A 13,612-nucleotide genomic window follows, 5' to 3' on the forward strand; every position below is an offset into this window, starting at 1 on the left:
CCTTTTCTATAAGTCGCCAAGAAATTGTATGGAAGTTACCAACAAGACTTCGACCAAGTCGTCTTAATTAATTTATTACAAAAAAAAAAAGAAAAACAAACATAGTCGTCAGTACGCTAGCTTCTGACTTGTCTTCTGCATGTTAACTTTTCAGTGTTCTCCACATAGTCTAGTTCTTTGTTTGCTTTCATTGTCTTTTTCGAGTCAAGTCATTTTCTGATCTAGAAAGGAATGATAAGGACTTTGGAAAAGTCCCAAAACATGCCTAATATGAGACTTTTATGCATTTCAATCTACATTTAATTGTTTTCCAAAGAATATTCATGCGGCTTCAAACTTACATAGAACGTAAGGCTCATATTTAAAAAATGGAGTATTTTAAGAGGTAAACATTTAAAAAAAAAAAAAAATGGAGTATTGCCGCAAGAATGAGAAATATGGACCGAGTATTTTACTTTTAAATACAACATTAATTCCCAAACATAAAAAAATGACTATAAGATATGGACCGAGTATACAACAATAATTAAAGCAAACACATCTTCCTTCAACGCTTCAACACCTCTGAATGAGATGTGCTACCAACCACAAATGGCCGACTCAGTTCTTTTCAATATTCTCTCAAATTTTCAACTTACCTCTTAAATTATGAAAAATTATCAATGATGAAAATACTTTTAATAAAATAAAAAAAAAAATAAAAAAAAAATAAAATAAAAAGTGGTTAAATTTAAAAATATAAAAAAATTTCGTTTTCTTTTAAATTAAAAATTATTGTTTTTTTTTTTTTTTTTTGAATTTATAGAACTATTTTTGTCTTCTTGAGAAATCAGTTCTCGTGAATATCGATCTTTCAAACTTTAAAATAGGACAATGTACTTTTTGAATTACAAAAAATTGTTAATTAATGTTTCCCCACGATGAAATTACCCTTAATAAAATAAAACCAATTTTTTTTTTTTTTTTTAAAAAAAATTAAAACTAAAAATTATGAGAAAAAAAGGGGTAGCCAAATTTTAAAATATGAAAGAAAAAACAATAAAAAAAATTCATTTTTTTTTTAAATTTTGAATTTATAAGAATATTTTTATCTTATTAAAAAATTTGTAGAGTAATTTTTTTTTTTTTTTTTTTGGTAGTCTTGAGGAGATAATGACATATTTTTTTTTATAGTTTAGAGAATATATTATTTCAATTAAAGGTTTAGAATAGACATTGTCATTTCAGTAATAACTTGAACATAATAGGTGAACATTTTCCTTTATAATATATCAAAATTTATTTGTTAATGAAATACTTTCTTATTCATATAATTAATACCACACGGCTATGAGCCACCCATTTTTGAGCTTTGGAAATTGGTTCAGCGAGATGACAAGAAGATTTAAGAAGGGAAATATGTGCCACCAATTTTGGAATGTTGACGAGGTCAACATTTTAAAAGTCACATTACAGTTGAGAGGACACCAGAAGAACATTAAAAAAACATTTAACATTTTCCTATATATATATATATATATATATATATATATAGGAAATCTCTCCCTCTCACTGATAAACACTAGCCCATGGTGCCTTTTTTTTTTTAAATGGCGGAGTATTCTTCTAAGGCAGTGTTATTTTGTGTACCCGATGTTGGGTAAATTCAGGATTAATGCAAAGCGCTTCCATCACATGGATCAAGTAAAACTTTTACTTTTGCCATAGAGTATAACTTCAAGAAATTGTTTAAACTCAAGAGGATTCTATACTATAAAGATGGTTAAAGATATAAAAATTCTATCATTTCTCGCCAACCTCCTCCAAAGCATCTAATTGTTACAAAAAAGACCATGTCAACTTTTTCCGTCTCTTTGGACGGACGGAAACCCAATCACATGCAAAACATGTGATTTTTTCAGTCAAAAATACCCTTAGGGTAATGTAAAAATAAAAAATAAAAAAAAATAAAAAAAAAAATCTTAAAAAAGGTTAAATAGAAAATAAAAATAAATTTTAAAAAATAAACAGTAAACAAAAACAAAAAAATAAAACAAATCAAAAGTCATGTGCGACACATGTGCTGGGTTTCCGTCTAAAGAGGCAGAAAAAGTTGACTGATAATCTTTTCGCCATATGTAGTTAGATACTTTTTGAACATTAGACGCTACAATAGAAAATGATGTATACTTTGAAAGATTAAAGCATATTTTTTCCAAAAGAAAAAAATCACGCATTTACACGTTAGTATGTTACGAACATCACGATATTCCAACATTTCATTCAATTTTTCCACAAACTCATCAATAGTTTGTCCCCAGCAATTATTGAAAAGAAAGGACTGTTCTAATTTTTCCACAAGCTCATCAATAGCATGTTCCCAGCATTTAGTAAAAAGAAGGACCATTCTAATTGGACTGAGCCAAGTTGACTTCCAAGTCTCCCCTCAAGTTTTGGGGATTATGATTCTTTGCATTTATTTTAAACAAACGGTAGATTTTCAAATTACATAATTTAGATCATTTTTAAGTATTAACACGCTTTGAAAACGTCACCTATTAAAAATGTAGCATGTTATTATGAAGGTAGCTAAAAAAAATTCTTGGATCTTGGATTTATATACATACCTTGGCCAAGGAGTACGACATCGTAAATACCTCTTTGGAAAACATGCTTTGGCCAAAGAAGACGATCAGATTTAAGGTTGAAGAGACTAGATCTACAAACTAGATTTAAAGTAACTTGTCAAAAACAAAAATTTGAGGAGTCTACAGAGAAGACACTGAGTACTGTTACCGTGAAAAGGGAGAAGAGAGATCTAGATCTAGATCTTTTTTCATTTTTAAATTATTCTTAGTGTTGTCTAGGAGAAAAGAGAAATGAATTAAGGCCATCTCTCTCTCTAGATTACCACTACTGTCAAGCCACTAAAATAAAAAGTTTTATTGAAATTTGATATAATGAATTTTTATATTTGAAAGTTCACTTTAGCACACTTAATTTTTTTTTTTTTAAAAAAATTTTTTCTCTCATTTCTCTCTCTCCCCCCACAAAGTAAAGATAAAAAATAATAAAAACAATATTTTTTTTAACAATTTAAATAGAAAGTTGAATAAATATGTATGTTGAAGATTGTGCATAAAATATTAAAGTTTTATTTTGAGTAGCTAAAATAATTATCATTGCTGAAGATGCTATAAATCTAAAATAAATAAATAAATGTATAAAATAACAATCATTTTTGGCTTAATATACAATTTAAATCTCCTATTTAATGTACTACGTAATATAATTCAATAATAAAAAAAGTCTTTTAGTTTTCCCATGATGTGTTTTGGTATATTTTTTTAGGGAAAATGTATAATAAATTTCTGAGTTAACCCTTCAAAATTTAAATCTCCCTAAGGTTTTTTTTTTTGAAAATTTAATCCCTAAGTCAATGGAAATGACAATAAAATCTTTGGCGTTAAAATTTTTTAGGGAAAAATATAAAAAAGCCCCACAAACTACCAGCCGTTTTCGATTTAGCCCCCTAATGTTCCAAAAGTGATAAAGTAGCCCCCCAAACTACCAAATTATTGCATTTTGGCCACTCCGTTAGTCAAAACCGTCAGTTTGGACGGAAACTGCAAAACGACGTCGTTTGTTACGGGTAAGTTACTACAATGCCCTTTTGAGAAAAATATAAAAAAGCCCCCCAAACTACCAACCGTTTTCATTTTAGCCCCCTAATGTTCAGAAAGTGATAAAGTAGCCCCCTAACTACCAAACAGTTGCAATTTGGCTACTCCGTTAGTCATTACTGTCAAATATGATGGAAAATTCAAAACTACGTCGTTTTGACAATGGTAAGTTACTAAAATGCGCTTTTAGAAAAAAAAAATCATATTAAAACAAGCACGCTAAATGGCGCCGTTTTGCTTGAAATTAGGGTTTCCTTACACTTACCAAAACGACGCCGTTTTGATAAGTATTAGGAATAAAAAGAAAAAACCTTAGACACCACGCAGAAAAAACCCCCAACCCCAGTTTATCTCTCTCCCCCAAACCGCCGACCACCACATCGTTCTATCTCCGGCAACCTTCTCCCTCAAGTGAAAAAAACGCAACGCCCCTCTCTCTCTTTCTCTCAAAACGACTGCCCCTGCCACCACCATCCATCACCGCCGGCCACACCATCCACTAGCTACGAAGCGCCACCGAAAAATTCTTACCCATTGTAGAAATCAAACAAAAAAATCACGTTCGTAGATAAACAACACCGATCCGACAGCTATACCATGAAATACAATAAAAAGATTGAGGTATGGGTAAGATTTACAGGCTGTCGGAGATAGACGACGTGGTGGCCGGCGGTTTTGGGGAGAAAGATAAACTGGGGTTGGGGGTTTTTTCATGGGTCACCTGCGTGGGGTCTAGGGTTTTTTCTTTTAATTCCTAACACTTACCAAAGTGGCATCATTTTGGTAAGTGTAAGGAAACCCTAATTTCAAGCAAAACGGCGCCGTTTTGCTTGCTTGTTTTAATATGATATTTTTTTTCCAAAAATGGCATTTTGGTAACTTACCATTGCCAAAACGATGTAGTTTTAAATTTTTCATCATATTTGACGGTAATGAATAACGGAGTGGCCAAATTGCAATTGTTTGGTAGTTTGGGGGCTAGTTTATCACTTTCTGAATATTAGGGGGCTAAAATGAAAACGACTGGTAGTTTGGGGGGCTTTTTTATATTTTTCCCAAAAGGGCATTGTAGTAACTTACCTGTAACAAACGACGTCGTTTTGCAGTTTCCGTCCAAACTGACGGTTTTGACTAATGGAGTGGCCAAAATGCAATAGTTTGGTAGTTTAGGGGGCTACTTTATCACTTTTGGAACATTAGGGGACTAAATCGAAAACGGCTGGTAGTTTGGGGGGTTTTTTTATATTTTTCCCAATTTTTTAATAGAAGTTAGGTAACTCAAAATGCATTGTTTTACCCAATTAAAATATTAATTTTTTATTAATTTAATTTAAAAAATTAAATCTAAAAACAAAAAAGCCATTAATGGTGCACAAGGATTTAATCATCGTGCACGAGGATTTAATCAGGTGGCATTAAATCCTCAAATTAGATTATCTTGGATCTTGGATAATCTAATTTGATTATCGTCAAATTTAATTACAATCGAATCAATTAGATTTAATTATCATCAAATTTGATTACGAAAAATTACAATTAATCACAATCAAATCACCTAATATATTCTAACAACATAATGGTTAAATTGCTCAGAAAAAAAGTGGCAAAGAAAAATCAAATCCTCTTTCACATGTTTTATTGAAAACAAGAAGCAGAGCACGATTTTATGGTCAACCAGTTTGAGTCTGAAAAGTAATAATGCATGCCTACCGTCTGCTTTACGGTAGGGTGCATTGATTAAAGTCTGATTCGTCAAACATTCCAGAGCTAGGGTGCATTGTAGCCATGCAACCTATAAACCTTAATTTCCACCATTCACATTGGTAACCCAAAATTTTGCAACGTACACCGCAAGAATATATATGCTTTTAATGTTGCTATTGGAGGGGTCTTGATCAGGAGGTTTAATCTATAAAAGAAATTGGATGAATGGCCTAGATCATCATCAACTTAATTGGCTACTTTAATTGTCTTTGTCAAACTTGCAATAAATTAGTCGAAATCACTCGAAAATGAAAGTTAGCGTGTGGGGCTTCATCTTATTAATTCGGCTTTGTCACAAAATTTTAAGGGTGGTATCCTCATGAGGCCTTTTAGTAATTGATTGTTACGGATATATAATATAAGACGTACACGCCCAAAAAGTAACAATTGTGGAGCATCCATATATATGGGATCATTTTCATGGTAATTTATGAGAGTTCAATCATGGCTGTTACATTCATGCACATCAAGCACAAATTAGTCAAGACAAAGACGTACAACTTGGTCTTGTTGGCAACTTCCATACAATTTCTTGGCGACTTTTAGAAAGAAGATAATGGCGTTATAAAAAGCGGGCCCCGGGGGCTTGGGCTTTGCTGCTTCACTCACACGCCAATTCATCAACATCCTAGAAAGAAAGAAAGAGAGATGATGGTGCAACTTCAAATGGTATTTCAGATAATTTATGAGAGCTCAATCATGATTGCTACGTTCATGCGCAACAAGCATAAACTAGTCCAGACAAAGACGTACAACTTGGTCTTGTTGGCAACTTCCATACAATTTCTTGGCGACTTTTAGAAGGAAGATAATGACGTTATAAAAAGCGGGCCCCGAGGGCTTGGGCTTTGCTGCTTCACTCACACGCCAATTCATCAACATCCAAGAAAGAAAGAAAGAGAGAGATGATGGTGCAACTGCAAATGGTATTTCAGATAATTTATGAGAGCTCAATCATGATTGCTACGTTCATGCGCAACAAACACAAACTAGTCCAGACAAAGACGTACAACTTGGTCTTGTTGGCAACTTCCATACAATTTCTTGGCGACTTTTAGAAAGAAGATAATGGCGTTATAAAAAGCGGGCCCCGGGGGCTTGGGCTTTGTTGCTTCACTCACACGCCAATTCATCAACATCCTAGAAAGAAAGAAAGAGAGAGATGATGGTGCAATTGCAAATGGTATTTCATATAATTTATGAGAGCTCAATCATGATTGCTACGTTCATGCGCAACAAGCATAAACTAGTCCAGTCAAAGACGTACAACTTGGTCTTGTTGGCAACTTCCATACAATTTCTTGGCGACTTTTAGAAGGAAGATAATGGCGTTATAAAAAGCGGGCCCCGAGGGCTTGGGCTTTGCTGCTTCACTCACACACCAATTCATCAACATCCTAGAAAGAAAGAAAGAGAGAGATGATGGTGCAACTGCAAATGGTATTTTAGATAATTTTGCTATTGTTTTCAATTGATGCAATATTTGTACAAGCAGCTGCGGGTTTAGCAATTAATGGTTCATGTGAAGCAAGTTGTGGGGGTGTTAACATCATAATAGGATCCTTTTTAGTCCAAAATGGACTTTGGACTGGAGAATATCTAGTTCATGGCTAAAATTTCTTCTTAGAAATCTTAAAGCCACAAATAGGGCATCTGTCCACTAACCAAAAATAATAATAAAATATTATTTTAGATTTAAATAAAAATAAAAAATAAAATTATAAAATATTAAGGGGTAATGGGGTGGCCAGACCACCCTAGTTGAGGGATGGGGTGGCTGCCCTTGGCGGTGGTCCGGCTACCCCCAAGGGCCAAATCTTACAAAAAAAAAAAAAAAAAAAAAAAAAAAAATCATTTGGACCTTGGGAGTGGTCAAATCTAAAAAAATAAAAAATAAAAAATAAAATTTGTTTGGACCTTAGGGGTGGTCCGGCCATCCCCGAGGGCCAAACGGAATTTTTTTTTTTTTTTTTTTTTAGATTTGGCCCTTGGGGGTGGCCGGACCACCCCCAAGGGCCATGGGGTGGCCGAAGCCACCCCAGCCCCCAACTGGGGTGGTGCGGCCACTTCTTAATATTTTATAATTTTGTTTTTTATTTTTATTTAAATCTAAAATAATATTTTATTATTATTTTTGGTTAGTGAACATGTGTCATATTTGTGGCTTTAGGATTTTTAAAAAGAAATTCTAGCCATGAACTTGATATTCTTCGGTTCATTTTGGACTGGAGAGGATCCTATTCCGTTAACATCAATACCCTTTTGGAATGGGAGATGGTTACTTCGTTGATCCATGGTTTGAAGTAGTTTGCAATAATAGCAACTCTTGGGCCTCTCCCGAGCCTGTTTTGAAGAAGCTTGACCTCGAGGTGCTCAACATTTCATTAGAAACTTATACTTCAGGAAGCAGTACAGTTCTCGTCAATTATCCGAGTAACAAGAGTAAAATGTAGCTATTTGGTCTTTTATTCGATGAATGTAAGTTATAAACTAAACCACCTAAATCATTGTTTTTTTCTTTCTTTATCCAATACATTATCCTTTAAAACTGTCCATATATATGGAAATTTTTCAAAATGCAGTCCGACGTTTCTGATCCTAATGAATATGACCACTATGCTTATTATTAAAGTTTGTTAAATATAGGAAATGAACCAGAAGAAAGATGTCTCTTTTGAATTAGGATATGATTTGAATATGTTATATTAATATGCATGTTTGGATTGTGTAGATATTAAAGTTGAGGTGGGGTAGCTGAGATATGTTTGGATCCCCTGATAAGTGTCAAGAAAGAAAAGAGTAAAAGGAAAGATCAAAAACAAGAATATAAAAAGAAACAGTACTAGGATGTTAATTAATAACTGGTGGAATAGAATCCATTTTGATCATATTGTCGTTCAGAGAGTTAAAGTTATGATATCCAACAATTGTCCCAATGTAATGACATCTAGTGGCTCTGACAGAGGAGACCTACGCGTTGATAGCTTGTGAGAGACTTGTTGCATTGTCGGCCTGGACTGCTGACTGGCATTTAGACAAGCAAATGCTATCTTTGCAATGGAGAGCACTTCCTCGGTTACTCGACCCCTTGGAGGTGAGAGGTGTTGGTCCAACACTTCCTTCAGTGTGATTTGATGGGAAACTGTCCATGATGATGATGATGATGACGATATGGAGGAGATGAAGCTGCCTGGATGCCTTCCCATTATCACTTCCAATGCTACCATCCCAAAGCTGTAAACATCGCACTTCTCGTTCACTTCCGTCGTGTAAGCAAGCTCTGCAAAGAAGATATTAGCAAATGGTATATATAGATATGATATTGTCCACTTTTGGTCAAGCCCGCACGGTTTTATTATTGGGTTTATCCCAAAATGCTTCATATCATTTAGAGAGAGCATACTTTATGAGTGAGTAGCGACTAGTGAGGACAAAGCTTACCTGGAGCCGAATACCCGAGGGTGCCTGCATATGATGTGCAATTGGATGAGTTAGGCTTTAAAATCCTTGCTGTGCCGAAGTCAGAGACGTGGGCTTCATTGTCCATATCCAGCAGTCGTGGTGCAGAGACGTGGGCTTTATTGCTTGATATGTCTCGATGAATAACAGGAGGTGAGCAGTCGTGGTGCATGTAGGATAAAGCTCTGGCAACACCTCTTACAACTTTCACCCTCCTAATCCAGTCCAATTCCATTGCCTTAACCTCACTGCTCAATATCTTTCTCAAGCTTCCCCCTTTCAAGAACTCATACACCAAATATGAGTATCTTGCATGAGAACAAAACCCGTAAAGCTTTACAATATTCCGGTGTCTTACTTCTGTTAAAGCAGTAATCTCACTGGTAAAGGCTTTTAGGTTAGCCACTATGCCATCCTCTGATTGGTGAAGTTTCTTCACAGCAACAACTTAACCGTTTGGCAGCTCAGCTCTATAAACTCTTCCACATCCCCCCTCTCCAATGCTATATCTTGAGTTGAATGCCTCTGTCGCTTCAACAATGCTTTGATGTGCTATTTTCCCATCATAGCTCCATATCACAAACATATTTTCATTTTCTGCATCCCTTGGCTCATCATCTATCTTTCTCACTTTTTTGAAACCAACACAGTATATTCCTGCAATGATATATAAAATAAATAGGGTGCCCAAAAGAGAGACTGTAATCAAAATCGCGGCTCGGAGGCTCATCTTTCCACCAGGTCTTTTGCTCAACAAAGAGGGGCAAGCCTGCAAACCAGTGTTGTTGCCACACAAGTCTCTGTTCTGTTCTAGTGCTGCTATTTGTGCCCTGCTGAAAGCTTTGTTGTTAGGAAGAGGGCCCTCCAAATTATTGTATGATATGTCCACAGATGTCAAGCTTAACATTTCATTAAAAGTGGATGGGATTGAGGCAGACAGAAAGTTGTGGGACAGGTTTAACAATGCTAAGTAGTGTAAATATCCAAGCTCCCATGGAAGCTTTCCTGAGAGCAAATTGTGGCTAAGATCAAGATTGTTGAGACTGCGTATATTGGCAATCTGTGGGGTGATACTTCCCCAAAACCTGTTGATGCTCAAATTCAATTCTGTGAGTTTTGAGCACTGTGCTAATTGTTTGGGAATTGATTCGCTTAGATTGTTTGCTGCCAAGTTAAGTTGACCAAGACTGGAGAGCTTTCCAATTCCGTGGGAATATTGCCTGAAAGTTTATTATTATTCAATTTAAGAAGGAATAATAAATTCAAGGCCCCAAATTCCTTTGGAATGTTTCCTACTAGGTGATTTTCGGATAGGTCAAGCACTTCTAGTTTATTTGCTTTACCAAGATCATGCGGTATTGTACCTGAAATTCTATTGTTTGAGATCCTCAAGCTTGTTAGGCTTTTGGATTGCCGCCAGTTGTTCGAAAGTTCACCATAAAGCTTGTTATAACTCAGATTGATGTATTTCAGTCTTGGATATATGCCGAAATCTTTCGACAGGTTCCCTTCAAGCTAATTTCTGTGCATTTGAACTCTGACCAAGTTGGTACAGTTTTCTAAACTCTTTGGAATAGGACCGTAGAAGTTGTTTTCATGTACAGCCAATTGTTCAAGTGCCCCATTGGCGCATATATTTTGTGGTAAATAGCCAGACAAGAAGTTATCAGCCACTAGAAAACCTACCAAAGATGTAAGATTATACATTTCTGTAGGAATGGAGCCACTGAGTTTGTTCATAAACAACACTAAGTAAGCCAGGGAGGTAAGTTTTCCCATTTCTGGAGGGATATGGCCAGATAGATGATTCACACACAGGAACAACGTTGTAAGGTTGTTCAAGTTTCCTAGTACTGGAGGGATGTGGCCAGAAAATTGATTGACACTCAGATCCAACAGTGCGAGCCTGGTCAAATTGCCTACTTCTGGAGGTATGCGGCCAGATAGATGATTATTAAAACTCAGATTCATAACTACGAGCTTTGTCAAGTTTCCTATAGAAGCAGGGATTGAACCTAGGAGATTGTTTTTTTCCAAATGTAGCTCCATTAGAGAAACAAGATTTCCCATTTCCTGAGGTATAGATCCATTTATTTCATTCTCATGCAAATAAAGGTATTGAAGACTCATCAGCAGACACATCTCAGATGGAATATTTCCAGAGAGACGATTGAGACTCAAGTCTAGGTAAGTGAGCTTGGAAAGATTACTGATATTGGGTGGAATGGTTCCATAAAAAGAGTTGTTAGAAAGCTCGAGGCTAACAAGGTCGGGGAAGGATAAGAAGTTGAGACATTGAAGCGTACCTCTCAAACCACTACTTGTGATGTTTATATGCGTGACACTTCCAGGCTCATTGCATGTGATTCCATCCCACTTGCAGGGGTTATTAGATGAAGAAGCGGAAGAATTGTGGGAAGGAAGAAGGGTCCAGGAAGGGAGGAGCATTTGAGTTGAATTGTCAAGACTGTCTTTCCATCTCAGAAGTGCCTCTGCTTCTTCTTTTCTCTGAGTCACAGAGGAAGAAGCTAATGCAGAAGAAACATGGCTAAAAGAGATGAAGATGATGATGGATAACAAGACCCTGAGTGGAGTGAGCAGGTTAGAGAGTGGTTGCTTAGGCAAAACTGACATGACTTTAGCTGTGGGTTGAGATTGGTTTGCTGATGAAAAGGCTTGCTCCCTGCACTGCTCAGGGTACTTATAGACAAGAAAATTCGTACACAGTTTATCGTATGCATATATTCAGGGGTGTTTGGCAACCGGGATGCGCCCACCTAGTTACTGTGCCCTCTCGGTAATGGTGCCTTCCAACACATGACTCATCAAACCCAATTTTTAAAATGACCTTTTTACCCATTTATTTGTTTTTCCAGTGCACACTCTTCTTCTACACGCAAGTCTTCTCCTTCTGCAAGCCCTCCACGCCATTTCCCTTCCAAAGCCTCTTCCTATTTCTCAAGGTTCACTTTGTCCAGGTTAATATTTCTCTTTCTTTTTATTTTCCTTTTTCTCTCCCTCTCTGGATATTTATTTTAGAAAACCTTTCCCTTTCCCGCTCTCCCTCCCTCGCTCACCCTCTCTGTCACTCCGGCCAATGGACACCGGACACCGGCGTCGCTTACCCCTCTCTCACCCCAGCGTAAGGTTCCGGCAACCCTATCTATCACTCCACCGGTATTGAAGAAGGCTCTCTTTCTCTCCTCCACCGGTGGTTTGTGTCTCTCTCCAAAATTGCAGATGCAAACTTCCACCGTGGTTTCTTTTCTGTCTCTCTCCAAAATTGCAGATGCAAACTTTTTATGTGGGTTGCTTTAGTTTTTCATTTCCTTGTAAGTTTGTGTAACTTTGGTACGTGTGTGTGAATTCAATAAAAAATTTGTGTATACAGAGAGAGTCTGGGAATAGTCTTTATACACAAATTGTTTATTTTTCTTGTCTATCACACAAAAGCTGGCCAGATTAGAACATTTCTTGGGACAGCTTGTTGAAAAATACCCACAGAGCAAAACAAAAAAGAAAAGCGTTTTGTTCCTGAACCTTCTGCTGGTTCAAAAGTAACGCCATTTTTCTTGGAGTTTTTGTTTTGGCTTTGAAGGATCTTCATGTTTCAAGGAAAAAAAAAATCAAAAAGTGAAGGATGGAGCGCAGGGGGATGCCTGTTTCGGTGATTTGGGCATTCTCAGGAAAAAAAAAAAAAAAAAGTGGCCAGAGAAAGATAAGGGTAATATAGTCAAAGTGTGTAAAATATTAATGTTAAAAGTTCAAAGTTTGATGGTCAAAAGGTCAAAAGGTGAACAGGGTCTAGGACATCCCTTTGCCAAACGAAGCCGAACCATTCTCCTTGGCTATTTCCGGGGCGGTTGTTGGTACATCTATTTTGGAATCAATCCGTTCACACATGGGCACAGATCAAATCTGTAAATGGTATTGAAATTGCATGATGGGTGTTCATTGTATTTTCTTCATAGACAAAGTGCACCACTAAATGGTTGCCATTTAACTTATCACTGGAGTGAGAATTTCCTCTGTATTTGATGATTCCATTACAAGATTGATGGCCGTGGGTCCATTAAATTGGAATTTGATGATGCCAATTTGAACCACACAGTTTCCTCTCTACAGTAGTCAATACAATAGAGTTGAAAATCATCGAGTGTTGTGTGTGGGTTGGTTATCCTATCTTAATCAATAGAGACGTTTGTATTGACTTGTAGAAAAAGAAAAAGGAGAATATGCTCCTCCCTTTCAAGGGTGGAAAAGGGAGGTTGAGGAGCAGGTACGTATACGTGGGTATACGTAACTTAGAATTATTAAATGTTCTCATATATGATCAGCATCCTCGTTTTCATAGATAGTGGCTAAATTTTAAATGTCAATTTTCCAAATTCCAAATGTAGAAATATAGATAAACAAGAATATAGGTAATTAACTGGAAAGAGAGCTATTATGGTTAAAAAGAATTTGCATAGTAATATTGTTAAAAATAGCATATAATTGTTGAAACTCGGAAGAAAAAAAATATATATAATATATGATTAACATACTGCAGCTGCTACAAGTAGAACGCCTTAAATCCTCAGCTCTCTTTGGTAATAAAAACAAGTTGAGATTATGCCACATCCATACTCAATTATGTAAGGATATAATAGGGTTTAGGGTTTTGATTAGAAAAAAAAAATGTAAGGATATAATAGTGGAGATATAATAATAGTGGGTTCAGTGGT

At 36.0% G+C, this 13,612-nt stretch overlaps 1 pseudogene; it reads right to left on the bottom strand.

The window, feature by feature from the left end:
* Positions 1-8,323: 8,323 nt before the first annotated feature.
* LOC148586524 (uncharacterized) lies at positions 8,324-11,519 on the bottom strand (annotated as a pseudogene).
* Between the last annotated feature and the right edge of the window lie 2,093 nt (positions 11,520-13,612).

This window comes from Corylus avellana, chromosome 4 (assembly GCF_965113065.1).
Source record: "Corylus avellana chromosome 4, dhCorAvel1.hap1.2, whole genome shotgun sequence".
In the NCBI taxonomy this organism is placed as follows: Eukaryota; Viridiplantae; Streptophyta; class Magnoliopsida; order Fagales; family Betulaceae; genus Corylus; species Corylus avellana.